This window comes from Austrofundulus limnaeus, unplaced genomic scaffold (genome assembly GCF_001266775.1).
Source record: "Austrofundulus limnaeus strain Quisiro unplaced genomic scaffold, Austrofundulus_limnaeus-1.0 Scaffold61, whole genome shotgun sequence".
Taxonomy (NCBI): domain Eukaryota; kingdom Metazoa; phylum Chordata; class Actinopteri; order Cyprinodontiformes; family Rivulidae; genus Austrofundulus; species Austrofundulus limnaeus.
The window spans coordinates 176129-182802 of record NW_013952463.1 but is presented as its reverse complement, the minus strand read 5'-3'; the positions used below and the strand labels follow the sequence as shown (position 1 = coordinate 182802).

At 38.9% G+C, this 6674-nt stretch overlaps 1 protein-coding gene across 1 annotated transcript in view; it reads left to right on the top strand.

Annotated features, from left to right (window-relative positions):
* Positions 1–3329: 3329 nt before the first annotated feature.
* cdin1 (CDAN1 interacting nuclease 1) overlaps positions 3330–6674 on the top strand; it is an 86237-nt gene continuing 82892 nt past the window's right edge. Inside the window, exon 1 of the mRNA XM_014009719.1 lies at positions 3330–3467. The gene's annotated coding sequence lies outside the window, so the exon portion shown is untranslated. The remainder of the gene's footprint in view (positions 3468–6674) is intronic.

Here is a 6674-nt window from a genome sequence, read left to right as displayed (position 1 = left end):
TAGTCGATTAATCGACGATTAATCGATTATTAAAATAATCGATGACTAATTTAATAATCGATTAATCGCTTTTTTTTTTGTTCTTTACTTTGTTTTTCTCTCCAAACTGCTTTGACACCTTCCACTGTCACATCTGCCTTTCTGTCCTTGACACACATGCACAGTAGTGGTAACTGGGGTAGGCCGTGGACGTCACAAGACATTATACAGACAGGCTCTGGTATCATGGCTACCCAGCAACGGAGCTCAAAAGTGTGGGATCATTTTAAGAAAATGAAAGAGAAACCTGTGCAATATCTGCAGAGCAGAACTTGCCTTCCACAGCAATTATTTTTAGTTAGCATATAGCTAAAATCTAACCATGGTTATATAATAGCAGCTGCATTCTGGCACAATAAGCTCTATGTTTTATATTCGATTAACGTATGATCCGATTAGTCGACTAATCGAAAAAATAATCGGTGATTAATCGATTATAAAAATAATCGTTTGTGGCAGCTCTACTTAAGATCTGCTCAGACCATCATTCAGCATCTCAMTGAACCATCAACACGGTAACCAGTGTCCTCAGTGGTGCACCTGTTTGATTTTCTTTGCTTTTATGATTCAYAGAGCTATGTTAACCTACTTGCAATCACGAGAAGTTCAGTGTGAAAACAGCTAGACAGGCAATTTCCTCGGTGGAAGAAAACACTAAACAGAAGGATACATATCTGCKCCCACCTGCCTGCCCACTCCCCACCTGAATCATACCTTTGCCTCTTTAAAGGGGCAATATCATGTAAAATCAACTTTTTTGAGTTTCATGTCATGTTATAATGTTATRCTCTCATGAAAAACCATGCCCAAAGTCTTACTTTGACTCATTCATGCATGCTTGAGAAATCCTGCAGYGTTTTTAGGMAGCCATGCTGAGGAGCAAAAYGACAGGTGGGGACCAGAAATGCCTTTTGGTACCAGAAACGCCCCTGGGACGTGTCTTTAAGCCGAGCTTCCTCCTCATGAAGCGCACTTCCCCRCACCCCTCACCCCGCCCATGACTCCTGCAGGCTCTCGGCAGTAACAGAGCAAAGTGAAAGTGAAACTTAACTGTCTGCTGCTCTTAACACTTTTTCTCACTAAGTGAAGCTCTTTTCAGATTCAAAATACCTTTGAGGAAATGTATTTTCAGATGCCAAGTAAACTGAATCAGCGCACGCACGAAGCCCCCCCGCACTGAACGGAATGGGACAGAAGCAGAAGGTGGTTCTTAAAGAGACAGAGGCCAATTTCAAGGCGTTTAGAAGAGGAAGTGATGAGAAGATAAGTTTATTTTCTATTTAAACATAAAAACAGCATTTTAATAANAGCATTTTAATAATTAAAGGTGACACAGATACTTTATTATGGTATAGTATTTAAACGTATGCCTAAGAAATATAATATTGCCCCTTTAAATTCCAGGATCCTTGCTCACTCTCAACAAACAAAATCAAGTTTCTAATTTCACTAAATATCAAATTAAAAATCCAAATAAAATATTAATTCTTAGAAATGCCTAATTCTCAGTGAAGATGCCATTGTATTCTGTTTATTCTTATTGTGATAATTATTGGGAATAAATGTCTGAAACGTCCTTGTGTGATTCGGTTCTTCTTGTCAACTATTGAGTCTTTTTGACTGCGTATTTGGTAAATCCATACAGCTCTTTTGTGATCCATACATTTTTATTTGCAGTACTTTAAAGGCAAAACACACTTTTAAAAGGTCAAACACTTGATGGTTTAACAGCAACATGCAATATAAGAAAAAGCCTTTGAATGAGATAGAGAAACAACCTCAGGTTTCTTTTAACCACAAGTACTTGTGCAAATTCAGACTCAAAGCACGCATAGCCCAACACAAGTCTGTGTCTTCGCTCGTGTGCTTCTGCACGCCAAGATTTAATGTTCATTCTCTTTGCGAGGTGGTTTGGCCRTCCCTCCATCCATAAGTAAGCAATGAATAAACTGTAGAATCCAATCAACACTAGYGGATTTGAAATAGGATAATGAGATTGGGTGCATCTGCATGCGTGCAAGTGCACATCAGCTGGACAGCCAAACCAAACTTTGGATGACAAGCAATGTTGCAAATGACAACAGAGGACTTCCATAATATTGCACAGGCGGCRGTCCAGTGGCTTTCACGGGTGCAACTAGAATTAGTAAAATGGTGTGGAGCTTCTTTCTCATTAGAATATTACCTCTGGCTCACAAAAGCAAGTTGAACCCCATTAAGCTGACCTTCAGTGGTACAGTGCTCATTATAGAATACTGAAATGCTCTTTTTCATCCGTGGCCATAACAAAGGGACCAGTGTACATATCAATATTGGATTTTATCAAGAAGAATCCTGGCAGCAATTATAAGGACCCTTTTGAAAAGTTCACTTCCATTATGCCCCTCTACCACTGGTAATGACATTGTGGCCATAATCGCTCCCCCATGTAGTTAATATCAAATATGAAACCAGATATTGATGGCCCTAGAGACTGTGTGCATGTGTGTATGTGTGCATGTAGGCACTATCACAGTGTAAGCAGACGCATCCTTCATCGCATTGTGTCTTTAATCTGTTGATATTACAAGCCATTCATCATTTCATCCTGACACCTTCATAAAATAAAACATACAGTAATTAATTTTGTTAGATGCAGAGACGGGAGGGGTACGACAAAAAAAGAATGGAAGAGATGATGAGGAGATGGAGACAAGGTTTTGGATTCTGAAATTAAGATTAAATTTATTATGTTTTATGTGTCACATCCAGCACACAAAAAAAAACTCTTTTTAAATCTTGAAAACATGAAATGAGAGGAAGAGCAATGAAGATAATAGAGTTGAACACATATGTAATCTATTGGTTTTACTCTTGAGTGTTGGAAATACAGATGAGTTTTCATTTATCAGTATTAGGATGTAATAATACAAGACTACATGACTGCCAGCTTCTACTGCAGATAGAGAAATGCAGATTGCAAAAGCAGTGAAGATCATATTCTTTTACACCTTTTTTTCTAATTTGGTAGATCAGAGCAAGCTTTCATTATGTCATMAGGTACAGCTGAACTTTGTAAAGAAAATCATTTCCTGTCTAAATAAAAAAAATACTTTTTTCAGTGTTTTATTATAAATGTAAGGMGTCTCTATATATTTTTATTTTCAATGAGAGAGTAACATGCTGCCTTTTTTTCTAGAGATTATTAATCCGTTCCAGTTTCCTTCTCCTTGTCAGTTGTAGGCACTGGCCTGTTTCACACATCATGATGCTCTGAACCCTCCAACGCTGCCGCCGACAGCCGAGATGGATGCTTACACAGTGGAAAGTAGAAAATTAAAAGGAAGCGTCTGATAAACTGGCAGGAGGCACCTCAGGATAAAGGAGCAGGAGATGGAAGGATCAACACAACACCGGGGAGAAGGAGAGGCTGATGGATATACAGCAGGGTAAGATGCTAGGGTAAAAATAAATATTGCTGTGTTATTGTGTTTTTTTTAAAGAATTTGTATGATGCACACAATATGTCACAATTCAGAAGCCATTACTACTAATTAAATTAAGAAATARGCAATCTTATATATGCTAAAAGCCTTTTAGGACATTAGGATAAGAATAATTATAGAAATWATTCTCAGTTTTACAACGAAACCTAAACAGCTGAATGTATGAACATAAAACGAGATGTTTAAGGGATCCATGATTAGTTGTAACATTAAACATATATTTGAACTGTAAATTAAAGACTGTAAAAATACTGTAGGCTGTTTAGTTGTTATCATTTTTAAACTAAAAGTTAAAAAATATATTACACGGGCGGTGCCATTTTCTTTACACGCAAAGCACAATATCTGATGATTGGCTCTTTTAAATGAAACCAGAGAGCGTTGACAGAGAGGAGAAGGTAGAAATGACTCAGCCTGTAACTGAAAATATGGATGGAGGACCTCAGTTTAGCTTGTTTGTCGCAGTAGTGCCAAGCTAATAAATATAAGGTTGCTAGCGCGAACCCTAACAGGCTAAGCTGAGGTTCTTCTTCCATGAAGCAGCTCTGTTGTCCTCCATCCATATTTTCAGTTACAGACTGAGTCATTTCTACCTTCTCCTCTCTGTCAACGCTCTCTGGTTTCATTTAAAAGAGTCGATCRTCAGAYATTGTCCAAGATTAACCTTCAGGGTGGATAYAGCTCGCTCACAATGAGGACCTATCCACGTCATCATTTACCCARAATGCTTTGTGTGTAAATAAAATGGCTCCGTCCGTGTTAAAATATATTTTAAAAAGTTTACAAAACTAAACATCCTACAGTATTTTTACAGACTTTATTTTACAGTTAAAATAAATGTTTATCAAATAAAGTCTAATGTTACAACTAATCATGGATCCCTTTCAGTTTGGCGTCCTAAGCAAGATTTCAGGTGGTGCTTCTCGTGCAGTTTTCTAAACYTCACTGCCAGATTGTGCCTTTGATATTATGTTTTATACTTAGAAACCAAGTTGTCCAATTAAACAGTTAATATACACAAAACAAGCAYGCTGAGGAACCCACAGAACAACTTATCCTTATAAACCTGAGAAGCAGGGACTATTCTACCAACTGTAATCTGATCAAACAAAAAGTTACAATACATTTTTTTTCATCCTCCATTTGTGGAGCTTTTAGCATTTACCTATACTGCCTATGTGATGGTCCGGCCCTGTTTTTATTCCCTCCAGCTTTTTGGAAATACAAGGTGTTAGAAATGAGGCAGATGAAACTTGAAACTCGTCTAAATTTGTACCGGAAAGTGCTGAATGCAACAGTTTTACACTTGGCACGAATGTCCATGGGAAATATCTAATATTCACAAATTGGCCAGATTAGAGGCGCTAGCTTCAAAAATTTTGCCAGTAAGAGTAAGAAACTGATTTTAATCACATTTTAATCCAGTTTCTTGACATAATGTAAGTTGCGGTGGCCTTAATGCATGAAACACAGAAACAAACAATTAAAAAATAATCTAAAACAAAATTTTAGTACAAAAAAAGACAATGCAAAAAATAATAAATAGACTATTAGAACGTAAGAAGAGATCAGATTTCCTTGAACACGTTACTGTAATTAGGTCAGTCATTTTCTGATCTCTCTAATACCTAAGTGTAATTAAAAGAGTGGAAGTTTTAAAAATATATATGTTATTGTAGACTCGTGAAAACCATTAATTAATTGCTGCATTGCTTTTTAAAATGGTTTTAAAACTATTATACAATTTGTGGTGCTTTTCTTGGTTTTACCCAGTGTTGTGTTTTTTTAAGGGCTGTTCTCATGCTACCCTTCCAGCCTCACATTAAAGCTTTCCTGCCGGCACACGTGTGTTAAAATTTAAGTGGCAACAACTGCGACATTACAGTAACTAATTCCCTCAGACCTCCTCTTCTCAGCACAGCAGCAAACGTTGAGGATGTAGTGGCCTTTCGAACCGGCTTTATATCTCCCTCTTGCCTTCCCTTCCTCTCCTGGCCTGTGCACCCCCCCCATGCCCGCCCTCTCCCTCCTTCGCCCCGCGCTGCCCGGCAACTCACCCCTGCACAGGTGTTTCCCATCGCCAGTCACAGTCTCTCGCTCCAACACCAACATTGTTTTAAGGCCGAGGACTCTGAGCTCCTTCCAGAGGCGTCTGACAGGCCATCAGGCTGGTGTTTATCTGCACGCATAAAACTGCATGCACGGCAGTGTCCACTCGCTCGGCCTCCCGAGACACCACATGGTTTTAACATTAGTTCATCCCCTCTGAATGAAGTAGAAGAGAATCAGTGGGCCTGCAGCTCTCGTGGAGAGGACGAAAAACCAGAAAAAGCTTTCCAGCGGATGTGTAAATTCTATACGTAACAAGTGCACCATGATTAGGCGTACCTGTGTTAATGGAAGCTGCATGCACACAGTCATCTTGATAATTTAATTTGAGTGTGCCCCCAGGTGGAGCTATCTTTATTTCATCAGCTCAGAGCAGTTTATTTCATTAAAATGTCTTCTTGTCCATCAGTAAGAACCTGTTCCTTCGGAGATAAGCCGCAGCAGTTCATCATAATTGCAAATGTTTGCACATAATGTAAAGACCTTGTGGGTCTGGTATTCTTTGAGATGAAAAAAGGTTGCCATGCATACAGATCAGGCGAGTGACAGTAATTCCTGCAAACGTTTTCGATTAGCTGCGATTCTCAGAGAGGTGTCGGAGTCGTTCCGACCTGCAGGGCTTCGTAATTCGGCCTAACGTTTTGTTTTAAAAGATACGCAAAACAAGTTCATTCGAAATTAAAGCAGTTTGACATAAAAATAGTTCTCTTTTGCCATTTTTTTCTCGTCTTTTTAATTTAAGTTTCAAATTTTCACTTTTCCCGTCTCCCACTCGTTTACAGTTGGCACACAAATGTACACAGAAGATCACGCGTGTATGCATGCACACTCCCTCCCACACACATCCCATGGYGTGGCGGCTGAAAAGGGGGCCTAACTGACAGAGATTGGTGGGTAATTCAAGCCAACATGATTGACTTTATAAACACTTTAAAGTGCCAACTGGTCTTTATGTTTTCAAGAAATGCCAAAAGTTTCCAAGACACACACACACACACACACACACACACACACACACACACACACACACACACACACACA